This window comes from Hyaena hyaena, unplaced genomic scaffold, assembly GCF_003009895.1.
Source record: "Hyaena hyaena isolate Hyena2069 unplaced genomic scaffold, ASM300989v1 scaffold_206, whole genome shotgun sequence".
Classification (NCBI taxonomy): domain Eukaryota; kingdom Metazoa; phylum Chordata; class Mammalia; order Carnivora; family Hyaenidae; genus Hyaena; species Hyaena hyaena.
Window position 1 is genome coordinate 1,954,627 of NW_024080840.1, and position 14,431 is coordinate 1,969,057.

Consider the following 14,431-nt stretch of genomic DNA (forward strand, 5'->3'; position numbering starts at 1 on the left):
CCCTGAATCCATTTTACTGATAGGGAGGATGTATATACCTGGTTTTAGTACAGACTATGGCTTTTTCTGGATAACAATGTTCATAGTTAAATGATGATTATCTTGTACTTTCCCCAAGTCTCTTGCCCTCTATCATTTTGCATCACAAGAATCAGGCAGGAAGACACAGACAACATTGTCAACAGCCATCACAACTCCAGGTTGGGGTGAAAGTGTCTCAGGCTCAAGGAAAGACGGTTTGGAAATGTAAACAGAGAAGTGGAGGAGTAAAAGCAGCTGTTTCTATTATTTTGGGTGTTTTGGTAAATACAGATAGGGCCTGTGCCTTTATTAGTGATTAGAATCTTAGTAGGTTTAATGATTTTTGAAAGCTACAATATATTTCCATGACCATGGTTACTATCATATACATATTGGATCCTTCTGGGATTTACAGAAAAGGAATGTACACACCTGAATGAAAAAAATTGCTGGCTGTGTGTATCTTGAGTATCAAATGTGAAAAGACCAGCTACTGATAAGCTGATTAGAGTACTGAGGTATACAAAAGGCAGTCTGAGCCGAAAACAAAAGTAATAGTTATTTTTAAGTACTTAAGCCCAACAGTATTTATATCCCTCACCAAACATAAATGGTAATATAAAAGATCAAATTTTTCCTAAAGTTAAATGAAGCTCACTTTGCCCCTCTTCAAGGATTTTGAAAATTTTTTCCATAAAACCATAAGATAGGGGCACTTGGGTGGCGCTTGCGGTTAAGCATCCGACTTTGGCTCAAGTTATAATCTCATGGTTTGTGAGCTTGAGCCCCACATTGGATGAGCTCGAGCCAGGCTCTGCACTCTCTCTCCCTCTCTCTGCACCTCATGGGATTCTCTCTCTCCCTCGGCCCTTGCTCACTCTTGCTCCTCTCTCTCAAAAAAAAAAAAAAAAAAAATAAGATAAATGTGTGATGATTGGTTCTGACTACATTCAAATGGTTCAGTAGCATTTCCCAGAAACATCATGCATATGTTACACACACACATGGCGGGGAGAGGCTACTTTTAGATAAGACTATTGTATACCTGAAATAAGAGTGAATTAGGGGAACCTGGGTGGCTCAGTCAATTGGGCATTGGACTTCGGCTGAAGTCATGATTTTACCCTTGGTGAGTTCAAGCCCTGTGTCCGGCTCTGTGCTGACAGCTCAGAGCTTGGAGCCTGCTTTGGATTTAGTCTCCCTGTCTCTCTCTGCCCTTCTCATGCTTGCATGCTATGTCTCTCTCTCTCTCTCTCAAAAGCAAATAAACATTAATAAAAATTGTTTTTAAAGAGTGAATTATGTGACTATAATCCCAGTGTTCAAAAACTATTGACATATTATCTTAAGAAATGCTTATAAAAATAATACATAAAAGAGTAGGATACTAAATTGTATTCTTCAATATGGCTAGCTATGTAAACTAAAAGCATGTAGGATATTACATATGACTTCTGGTTAAACATTATAGGCTGAATGAAAGTATTTCTCTGTTGCCTCCTGAAACCCCAGTTAAATGATGACAAAATACTTGCCTAAAAAAACTAACAAAGAGAATATACCCAAGAGGTCAAGGAAAATGGAATTAGAGATGGCAGTGGATGAGAGACATCATTTAAATTTAGATCCCTGATAGGAGATACACAAGTGTTAACTGACTTGGAAAGCCAGAGAAAGCTGAAGAAATAAGACATAAACAAAAAAGGAAGCCAATTCGTGCCACCATACCCCCAAAAGGTTCAGGAATTGGTGAAGTTGATTACCTTTGATAGTGTAAATACAGAATTGCTCAAATGTTTATTTTTAAAATATTTAGAGCATACAGATCTCCTTGCTGCCCACACAACCAGGAGATAATCCCTGGCAAAATATTGAAGATTTATTGACATGAGAGTTAAACCAGAGGAAGTCAAGACGTTCAGATAAATTATTCGATGGAGGAATAGTAGAAAAAGAAGGATATTAACTAGATGATCCCATTCCCACCCCCTCACTTCCAAGAACACAAACTACCAAATTATATGCTTTTTTCATACTGAAGACTGGATTGCTCTCTATTCTGGCTTTTAAAAAAGGCCTACAGATATTGACAATTGGGTATGTCTTCACAAAATATCCAGACTGTCTTCTAGGAAAGTCTACCATACCACTCGTACAAAGAGCTTCCAATCAGCTTTTGAGGCCCTCACTCAACATGTTTAGAAAGCCAAAGATCATGAGGCATTTGGAGACAGTATCTAACAGCATAGGAACCAGAACAAAGGGGAATAAAAAGAATCTGCAAGGAAAAATAGTAAATGCCAAAATCAGAAAACTTAAAATCCTTAACATCCTCAGAGATATGGGAGAATTATTACATCCAAAAGAGGGTCAGATTGCTGTACTTCAATTATAAGTATATAATATGTATCATAGCTGATACATAAAAATTAATAGAATGGTTGGAGAGTAAAGTGGAGATATCTTCTAGAAATTAGAACAGAAAGACAATGAGGTGGGAAATTGGATACAAAAGGGAAGAAAATAAGAGTATCAGATAGGAGATACTACATTGTATGAACAGACATTCTAGAAAGAGAGAACAGACAAATTAAAGAGAAGAAAATTATTGAAGAATTATACAAGAAAAATTTCCAGAAAGAAAGAATGAAAATTTAGGGTGGAAGGGGCCACTGAGTGTGAAAAATAATAGGTAAAAACTATGTTCCACACCAACAAAGAGCATCACAAAGTTTTAGATCACAAGCGATAGAGCTACAATTCTTTTTTTTTTTTTTTATGTTTTATTTATTTCTAGGAGAGAGAGAGAGAGACAGCGTGAGCAGGGGAGGGTCAGAGAGAGAGGGAGTCACAGACTGAAACAGGCTCCAGGCTCTGAGCTGGCAGTCAGCACAGAGCCCGACGCGGGGCTCGAACCCACGAACCGCGAGATCATGACCTAAGCGAAAGTCCGGCGCTCAACCGACTAAGCCACCCAGGCGCCCCGATAGAGCTACAATTCTAAAAGCTCTCAGATCTTTTAGATCTGTACCTAGAAATGTCAATTAGAAGACAGTAAAAACGTGTCTTTAAAATGCTTAAAATCCTTACCAATTTGGATGCCTTGTATTCCTTTCTGTTGTCTGATTGTATGGCTAGGTCTTCCAGGTCTATGCTGAATAAAAATATAGTAAGTATAAAGTATATAATATATTAAATGAATATAATAATACATATAAAGTACATAACATATATACCGCTCTTTTTTTAAACCAACAAAACATAAATAGGGAAACAAACTATTTACAATTAGCCAAGCACACTTCTCTTGCACCTCGCCTGAATCAGTACTAAAACTTTCAAAAGCCTTCTCATCTTTCAAACTACCGTTAAAATTAAGTAAATGTAAAGGGAAAATAAATAGCACTTAATCAGCTTTGAGATCATCTATATTAACGGCCATTACCTTTTACCAATGCATAAACTCATGGTTTTACTGAGTCCTATTCTGTGTACAACTGTGTAATCTTGCTACAGATGTTCCCCAGAAGAAGCATTGCTCAGTCTGGGATGGGTGCAAGATGAAAGGGCTCAGGAAGGAAAGTTGGCAAAAATGTTCTAATTCCTTGATATTTCTATTTCCTCATCTGCAAAATAAATCCAGTAATTCCCCCCTTAAAGGAGGAAAAGAAATGATGTATTTAAATCACCTGCCATAGTGCCTGACATACAGTAAGCATGTAGTAGGTATTTTTCTTTCCCTCGTGACATTTTCATATTTTAAAAAGAACTTAGAACAGTGCTTTGTATATGATAGATAGTGAGACTCTATCTGTGGTATAAAAATGTCACACTTTCAAAGTACGTTATTAACCTGATCATTAGCTCTCTTTTCTTCAGGCTGAGAAATCTTAAATTGTTATGAAGGTTTTTATAAAGAACTTATTAATTTTGAATATATTCTTCTCTGGACTTTCTCCAAGTTCTCCACTGTGGCAGATAATCCTGGTTGCCTAGCCCACAGCCAGGTGCCCAAAATACCTTTTAGTGGAACGAAACTCCTTCCTTCCCACTACACAGTGAAGAAACCAGATATTCAGTTTCCCAGCATCCCTTGCTGCCAGAAAATGGGCAAGTGAGACAATAGTGCCAATGGGACCTTAAAGGAATGAGCTGAGAAAAATTCTAGAAAAGATTTTCTTCTTTAATAAAATAGAAACTCTTTTCTTCCTACTTCTGCTACTGGAGAGCATAATGTTTGGAACTACAGCAGCCATACTGTGATCATGAGAAGAAGCCAAAAGAATCACAAAGAAGCTGAACCTAGCACTACCTACACATTCTAGTTATAAGAGATAATAAACCTCTATTTTTAAATAACTTTTAGTAAGATGTTCTCTTTTCTAAAGCCACAAGTACCTTTTGAATACATCCATGATAAATTTAAATTATGTAAGCTTGTAATGAACCCAGTCACATTAACAGCTGCTTTTCTGTTTTGTTTTTATTTATTGGCTAATCAAGAAATAATTTTCTTTTAAGGAGGAGGGGGCCAAGATGGCAGAACAGCATGGAAGTTTTTTTGCATCTCTCATCCCTGAAATGCAGCCAGATCAACACCAATCCATCTTGTATACCTAGGAAGCTGATTTGAGGATTAACACAACAATCTGCACAACATGAACATGAGAACTCAGCAGGTACACAGCGTGGAGAAGTGGGCTGGGGAAGAGAAGAAGCTACAGAGGGCAGGGAGCTGTTTATGCTTGCAGAGAGAGGACAGAGACAAGGGGAGAGTACAGGAAAAGCATACACCCCTCCCCCCAACGAAAGCAGCTGGAGAGAAAGAGGAAGAGTGGAAATAGCTGCAAGGGACTGAACAAAAAAGGGAGAAAGGAGAAAGGTGAGGCTTTAAATCCCATTAAGACTCTATATAAACAGGGGAGCACAGAGTCTGAAACTCCACAACTCGATAGCTAGTGGTGCTCTGGTGGGAAGGGCAAATACCCAGGAGCAGAGAGTAAGGTCCAAGGGGTCCTGAGGTCACACAGGGAGAAGCGGTTCCCCTGCTGGAAGGACATTTGGTAGAGGCTGTGTGGCCTCCCCACAGGCAAAGGTCCCAGTGGACCCTGGGGAAGAGCAACATTTGCAGGTGCTGGAACAAGGACCTTAAGAGTGAAGCCTGGTGCGAGATGTGCATTGTGATTTTCCATATCCCTGAAATGCTGCTGCTACACAACTGCCATGAACTTTTTCTGGGGCAGGCTGGCAGTCTCTGGGCACTGGCAGCAGCAGAGTCTCGCGAACATTTCTGGGAGTGGGCAGGCACCTGTCCACTACTTGGTGAGACCCTCTCCTAGAAGGTCTGAGCCCGTCAAAGCCGCAGTCCCTCAGAGGTGAGGGGTTGGGAAATGCATGCTCATGTGAGATAAAACTCAGGAGGGAGATGCCACCTGGCAGCCTGGTGGCTTGGTCATGGACAGTGCAAAAGAGGGGAGTGGATGGAAGCTGGAGACAAAGGAGAGGTGTCTGTTTGCCGGTCTGATACTAGAGACTGGGTAGCTGGGTGATGCCATTTTCACTCCTCTAATGCATGTGCATATACTTCTACATGCGCCATTCAATCCAACTCAGTAAGTTAAGCAGCACCATCTAGTGGAGAATGGAGCCATTACACCAAGCCCCACCCAACTGGGCCAACCTTGCTCTTGAGGAGCACCACAAGTTTCTCCGCCTGCTTAGCTTACAAACTATAAAGTGCTTCATAGCTTGACTTCTAGGGGAAACTGGATATAATTTCAATCATATTTCATTATGTTCACTGGCTCAGCTTTCAGCTTTTTTTTTTCTTTTCTTATTCTTTTAAAAAACATTTTTAAAATTTTATTTATTTTTGAGAGAGAGGAGGGGGGCAGGCAGAGAGAGAGGAAACACAGAATACAAAGCAGGCTCCAGGCTCTGAGCTGTCAGCACTGAACCCAATGCAGGACTCAAACTCACAAACAGTGTGATCATGACCTAAGCCAAAGTAGGACACTCAACTGACCGAGCCACCGAGCAGCCCCTTTATTGTATGAAGCTTCTTTCAACAACCAGACCAAAACACACCCAGGATCTGGCATCCTTTACCTGATTTTTTCATGTTGTTTTTAATTTTTTAATTTTAATTTTTTAAAATTTTATTAAGTCCTTTTCTTCCTTCAAAATGACAAAATGAAGGAATTCACCCCAAAAGAAAAAACAGGAAGAAATGACAGCCAGGGACTTAATCAATACAGATACAAGCAAGAGGTCTGAATCAGAATTTAGAATCATGACAATAAGAATACTAGCTGGGGTTGAAAATAGCATAGAATCCCTTTCTGCAGAGATAAAAGAAGTAAAATCTAGTCAGGATGAAATAAAAAATGCTATAACTGAGACACAATCTCAAATGAATGCCATGGTGGCAAGCATGGATGAAGCAGAGCAGTGAATCAGTGATACAGAGGGAAAACTTATGGAGAATAATGTAGCAGAAAAAAAGAAGGAGACTAAGGCAAAAGAGCACAATTTAATAATTAGAGAACACAGTGAGTCACTATAAAGGAGTAATATCCGAATCATAGGGGTCACAGAAGATGAAGAGAGAGAAAAAGTGGTAGAAGGGTTATGTGAGTAAATCATAGCAGAAAACTTTCCTAACCTATAGAAAGACACAGACATCAAAATCCAGGAAGCACAGAGAACTTCCAATAGATTCAACAAAAACCACCCATCAACAAGGCATATCATTGTCAAATTCACAAAATACTCAGGCAAGGAAAGAATCATGAAAGCAGCAAGGGAAAAAAAGTCCTAAACCTATAAGAGAGGCCAGATCAGGTTCAGAGCAGACCAATTCACAGAAACTTGAGAGGTCGAAAGGAGTGGCAGGATATATTCAATGTGCCAAACTGGAAAAGTATGCAGCCAAGAATTCCTTATCAAGCAAGGCTGTCATTTAAAATAGAAGGAGAGAGAAAAACTTTCCCAGACAAACAAAAATTAAAGGAGTTTGTGACCACTGACACCAGCCCAATAAGAAATTTTAAGGGTGATTCTTTGAGGGGAGAAAAGATGGAAAAAAAAAAAAAAAGATAAAAAGCAACAAAGACTAGAAAGGACCAGAAAACACAGAAAGCACCATAGAAACTCCAACTCCTCAGGAAACATAATGGCAATAAATTCATATCTTTCCAATATTCATGCTGAATGGCAATGGACTAAATGCTCCAATCAATAGACACAGGATAAAAGAATGGATAAGAAAATAAGATCCATCCATATGCTGTATAACAGACCCATTTTAGATCTAAAGACACCTTAAGATTGAAAGTTAAGGAGATGGAGAACCATCTATCATGCTAATGGTGGCCAAAAGAAAGCCAGAGTAGCCATACTTATATCAGACAAACTAGATTTTAAAATAAAGACTGTAACCAGAGATGAAGAAGGGCATTATATCATAATTAAGGGGTCTGTCCACCAAGAAGATCTAACAATTGTCAACATTTATGCTCCAAAGGAGAAAGCACCCAAATGTATAAAGCAATTAATCACAAACATAAGGAAACTCATTGATAATAATACCATAAGAGTAGGGGATTTCATCACACTACTTACAGCAATGGACAGATCATCTAAACAGAAAATCAACAAAGAAACAATGGCTTTTAAAAAATTTTTTTTAAATGTTTATTTATTTTTGAGAAAGAGAGAGACAGAGTGTGAGTAGGGGAGGGGCAGAGAGAAAGACATAGAATCTGAAGCAGGCTCCAGGCTGTGAGCTGTCAGCACAGAGCCTGATGTGTGGCTCGAACTCACAAACTGCAAGATCATGGTGTGAGCCGAAGTCAGACGCTTAACTGACACTCTGGATGGCTTTGAATGACACACTGGACTGAATGGACTTAACAGATATATTCAGAACAATTCATCCTAAAGCAGCGGAATACACAGTCTTCTCCAGTGTACGTGGAACATTTTCCAGAATAGATCACATACTAGGACACAAATCAGCCCTCAGCAAGTACAAAAAGATCAAGATCTTACCATCATATTTTTAGCCACAACACCATGAAACTTGAAATCAACCACAAAAAAATTTTGGAAAGATAAGAAATACTTGGAGACTAAAGAATATCCTACTAAAGAACAAATGGGCTAACCAAGAAGTTAAGGAGGAAATTAAAAAGTACATGGAAGCCGATGAAAATGGTAACACCAGAGCCCAAAACCTCTGGGACACAGCAAAGGTAGTCATAAAAGGGAAGTATATAGCAATCCAGGCCTACCTAAAGAAGGAAACTCTACACAACCTAACCTTAAACAGCTAGAAAAAGAACAGCAACTAAAACTCAAAACCAGCAGAAGATAGGAAATAATAAAGATTAGAGCAGAAAGCAATGCTATCAAAACAAACAAAAAACCCCAAACCAGTACAACTGATCAAAACCAGAGCTGTCAATTCTTTGAAAGAATTGACAAAATTGAAAAACCCCTAGACAGATGATCAAAAAGAGAAAGGACCCAAATAAATAAAATCAAGAACAAAAGAGGAGAGATCACAACCAACACAGCAGAAATATAAACAATAATAAGAGAATATTATGAGCAATTATGTGCCACTAAAATGGGCAATGTGGAAGAAATGGACAAATTCCTAGAAACATATAAACTACCAAAACTGAAACAAGGAGAAATAAAAAATTTGAACAGACCCATAACCAGTAAAGAAATCAAATTGGTAATCAAAAATCTCCCAGAAAACAAGAGTCCAGGGCAAGACGGCATTCCAGGGAAATTCTTCCAACCATTTAAAGAAGAGTTAATACCTATTGTTTTGAAGCTGTTCTAAAAAATATAAATGGAAGGAAATCTTCCAAACTTATTCTATGAAGCCAGCATTTACCTTGACTCTAAAACCAAAGACCCCCACTGAAAAGGAGAACTACAGACCAATTTCCCTGATGAAGATGCAAAAATCCTCAAAAAGATACTAGCCAACTAGATCCAACAATACATTAAAAGAATTGTTCACCACAACCAAGTGGGATTTACACCTGAGATGCAGGGCTGGTTCAATATCTGCAAAACAATCAATGTGACCATCAATGAATAAAAGGAAGGACAAGAACCACATGATCCTCTCAATAGATGCAGAGAAAGCATTTGACAAAATACAGCATCCTTTCTTGATAAAAACCCTCAAGAAACAGGGATAGAAGGATCATACCTCAAACAACATGGATAGAAGATCATAAAAGCCATCTATGAAAGACCTACTGCTAATACCATCATCAGTAGGGAAAAACTGAGAGCTTTCTCTCTAAGATCAGGAACACAACAGGGATGTCCATTCTCACCACTGTTATTCAACATAGTATTGGAAGACTTAGATTCAGCAATCAGACAGCACAAAGGCATACAAATCAGCAAGGAGGAAATCAAACTTTCACTCTTCACAGAAGACACGATACTCTATATGGAAAACCCAAAAGATTCCGCCAAAAAAACTGCTAGAACTGATCCATGAATTCAGCAAAGTCACAGGATATAAAATCAATGCACAGAAATTGGTTGCATTCTTATACACCAATAATGAAGCAACAGAAAGAGAAATCAAGGAATCAATTCCATTTACAATTGCACCAAAAACCATAAAATGCTAGGAATAAACCAACCAAAGAAGTGAAAAATCTATACACTGAAAACTTTAGAAACCTTATGAAAGAAAGTGAAGACACATAAAAATGAAAAAAATATTCCATGCTCCTGGATTGGAAGAACAAATATTGTTAGAATGTCAATACTAACCAAAGCAATCTACATATTCAATGCAATCCCTATCAAAATAACACCAGCATTCTTCACAGAGCTAGGACAAACAATCCTAAAATTTGTATAGAACCAGAAAAGAATAGCCAAAGCAATCCTGAAAAAGAAAACCAAAGCTGGAGGCATCATAATACCAGACATCAAAATGTATTATAAAGCTGTAATCATCAAGACAGTATGGTACTGGCACAAAAACAGACACTCAGATCAATGGAACAGAAGAGAGAACCCAGAAGTGGACCCACAAATGTATGGCCTACTAATTTTTGACAAAGCAGGAAAGAATATCCAATGGAATAAAGACACTCTTTTTAGCAAATGGTGCTGGAAAACTGGTCAGTGACAGGCAGAAAAATGAACTTGGATCGCTTTTTTACACCATATACAAAAGTAAACTCACAATGGATGAAAGACCTACATGTAAGATAAGAAGCCATCAAAATCCTGGAGGAGAAAGCAGGCAAAAACCTCTTTGACTTCGGCCACAGCAAATTCTTACTCAACACGTCTCTGGAGGCAACAAAAACAAAAGCAAAAATGAACTACTGGGACCTCATAAAAAAAAAAAAAAAAAAAAACTTCTGTACAGTGAAGGAAACAATCAGCGAAATTAAAAGGGAACCAACAGAAAGGGAGAATATATTTGCAAATGACATATCAGATAAAGGGTTAGTATCCAAAATCTATAAAGAACTTCTCAAACTCAACACCCAAAAAACAAATAAACCAGTGAAGAAACGGGTACAAGACAGGAATAGACATTTCTTCAAAGAAGACATCCAGATGGCTAACAAACACGGAAAGAGCCTAAGTGTCCATCAACGGACAAATGGATCAAGAAGATGTGGTTTATCTATACCATGGAATACTACATGGCAATGAGAANATGCTTAGCGAAATAAGTCAGGCAGAGAAGGACAAATATCATATGTTTGCACGTATAGGAGGATTAGGAGGAACTTAACGGAGGACCATGGGGGAGAAAAAGGGGGGGAAATGGTGGGGGAAAGGGAGAGAGGCAAACCATGAGAGACTCTTGAATGCTAAGAAACAAACTGAGGACTGATGGATGTGGGGGGGGGAGGGGGGAGATGGTCATGGAGGAGGGCACTTGTGGGGATGAGCACTGGGTATTATATGGAAACCAATCTGACAATAAACTATTTGTAAAAAAAGAAAAAAAAAGAACTACCCTACAACCCAACAATTGCACTACTAGGTATTTACCCAAGGGATACAGGTGTGCTATTTCAAAGGGGCACGTGTACCCCAATGTTTAGTGCTATTGACAATGGCCAAAGTATGGAAAGAGCCCAAATGTCCATCGACGGATGCACGGATAAAGATGTGACATATATATATATATATATATATATATATACATACATACATACAATGGAGTATTACTTGGCAATAAAAAAAAATGATATCTTGCCATTTGCAATTATGTGGATGGAACTAGAGGGTGTTGTGCTCAGCGAAATTAGTCAGAGAAAGACAAATATCAAATATCATATGACTTCACTCAAAAGAGGAATTTAAGATACTAAACAGATGGACATAAGGGAAGGGAAGCAAAAATGATATAAATACAGGAGGACAAGACATTAAGAGACTCTTAAATATGGAGAACAAACTGAAGGTTGCTGGAGGGGTTGTGGGAGGGGGATGGGCTAAATGGGTGAGGGGCATTAAGGAGGACACTTGTTGGGATGAACACTGGATGTTATATGTAGGGGATGAATCACTGGAATCTATTTCCGAAATCATTGTTGCACTAGATGCTAACTAAAAAACTAAAACAAAAAAAAGAAAAGAAAGAAAGAAATTTTCTGTTTAGATAAGCTAAATCAGCATATTACCTACTCTCTGCATAGAGTTGAGGGGTGGTGATTGCCTGCAAACAACATGAGACAGTTTTATTTGTCTGGTTCTAAACTAAAATTTATTACTGTTAAAAAAAAAAAAGTCATGCAATTCAGAAAGGTACCAAGAACACAAGTAAACTTTTAGTTCTACTTCTTAGAAAACGATAGTTGCTGTTTTGGTGTGCTTCCTTCTAGATTTGTTTTGTATGCAAAACTCTAGTTACTCTAGTTACTGTTGCTATTTACTTATTTTATGACAGAATCAGATTACTCCAGAGAGCAAAATGGTTGTGCTAGGTGGATGTCAGAATCCTGAAGTCCTTCTAATGACACAGCCAGAGAAGCAGCAGCTTGTTCGCATGCCTGGAGACATCTGCGATCTGGCATGGAATTTGTCCGGCCTACTTTGGAAAGATAATCTGGGTTTTACTAGATGGACTGTTTTTTTTTTTTTTCTTTTACTCATCCAATTAAATCTATCTCAGCACCCAAAGGAGCAAAGGTTCACCAGGGTAAAAGTTTCTACAGAAAAGGACATTGGTTCAATATCGTAACATTTTGGTATCAGCTGGGAAAGGAAAGCTACTGTCTAATACACACGGAGTCAAACTGGTAAACCAGGAAGGGTGGCAAGTCAGAACTGCAGGGTTGAGGGAAATAGTCTCAAACTGTAGGGAAAGAGCAGGGAGAGTAAGGATGGCTGGGAGGCAACCTCAAGAGATGCTGAATGGGCCATGGCCTGGGACAAATTACCTTTAACCACTTGGCCCAAATCTATAAGCTGTTTCTCCATCATCTCAAATGGTTGTCTTTCCAAATGGTATACTGATGATTGTGATATCTTTAAAAACTCTTTCAAGTAAATTTTGTTTGAAAACATAGACATCAGTGGCTGTGATAGTGGGTAGTGACAGTGGAGACAGGGAGGGGAGAGGAGAGAGTGAGGTGAAGTTAGAAGAAGCCCTTTCACCTGCCTTCATGTGGTCCAGGAGGGATCTGCTGAGGAATGAGGAGCCTGGCAAGACTGTCCTATTCCCCATCCACCTGCATGGCCATCTCTCTCATCTTGGCCTCTAATTAATTTGAGCCTAAGTACTCCCTCAGTAACTCAAGCCTTGGCTTCCTAGGAGTAACTATCATCTCTTGGACCTACAGCTCCAGCATAGTGGCATATTCATTGCCTAGGGTTGCTGTAATGAAGTACCAAAAACTGGTGACTTAAGGAGTGACAGGATCTACTCACAGTGCTTAGAGGGGAAAATCTGCAGGCAAGAATAGTCTATCCAGCAAAGCTGTCATTCAGAACAGGAGAGATAAAGTTTCTTAGACAAACAGAAGCTAAAGGAGTTAGTTTATGACCATTAAATCAGCCCTACAAGCAATGTTAAAGGGGACTCTGAGTGGAAAGGAAAGACCATAAGTAAGAATACAAAAAGTAGGAAACACAAAAGCAGTAAAAATAAGTCTATCTGTAAAAACCAGTCAAGGGATTCACAAAATAAAAGGATGTAAAGTATCACACCATATACTTAAATGTGTGGAGAGGCAACCATTGACATACTATTGACTGCTATATGCAGAAGATGCTCTATACAAACCCAAGGGTAACCACAAATCAAAAACAAGTAATAGATATGTAAATAATAAAGTGAAAGAAACCCAAATATCTCTCACTAAAGAAAGGAAGCAAACCGTAAAAGAGAGCAAGAGGAGAAAGGATCAGAGAAGCACTACAGAAACAGTCACAAAACAAGTAACAAAATGGCAATAAATACATATCTAGCAATAATTATTTTTTTTTATTTATTTATTTATTTATTTTCAAATGTTTTTATTTATTTGTGAGAGAGAGACAGCATGAGCAGGGGAGGGTCAGAAAGAGAGGGAGACACAGAATCTGAAGCAGGCTCCAGGCTCTGCACTGTCAGCACAGGGCCCGACGTGGGGCTTGCACTCACCAATTGTGAGATCATGACCTGAGCCGAAGTCGGACGCTTAACCCACTGAGCCACCCAGGTACCCCTATTTATTTATTTTTAAATTTTTTAATTTTTTTGAGACTCTAGAATACATTTTGGAGTGTTGTCCAGGCTACTTCAGTGCATTGTTTTAATTTAATACTTCTATTTTTTTTTTTTGCAGTCTCTTTTTTTCCTTAAATAGTTTATTGTCAAGTCAGTTTCTATCAATAATTACTTTTAAGGTAAATGGACTAAACACTTCAATCAAGAGCAGTGACAGAATGGATAAAAAATAAACAAATAAATAAGACCCGTCTATAGGCTGCCTACAAGAGATTCATTTCAGACCTAAAGACACCTGCAAATTGAAAGTGAGATGATAGAAAAATATTTATCATGCAAATGGATGTGAAAAGAAAGCCAGGGTAGCAATACTTATATCAGATAAAATAGACCACAAACAAAGAGTGTAACAAGAGACAAGAACAATGTATAATAATAAAGGGGATAATCCAACAAGAAGATATAACAATTATAAATACCTATGCACCCAACATAAGAGCACCCAAAGACATAAAACAGTTAATAACAAACATAAAGTAACTAATCAACAGCAATACAATAATAGTAGGAAATTTTAACACCCCCCTTCAATCAACAGACAGATCATGCAAACAAAAATCAACAAGTAAACAGTAGCACACTGGACCAGATAGATTTAACAGATATATTCAGAATATTTCA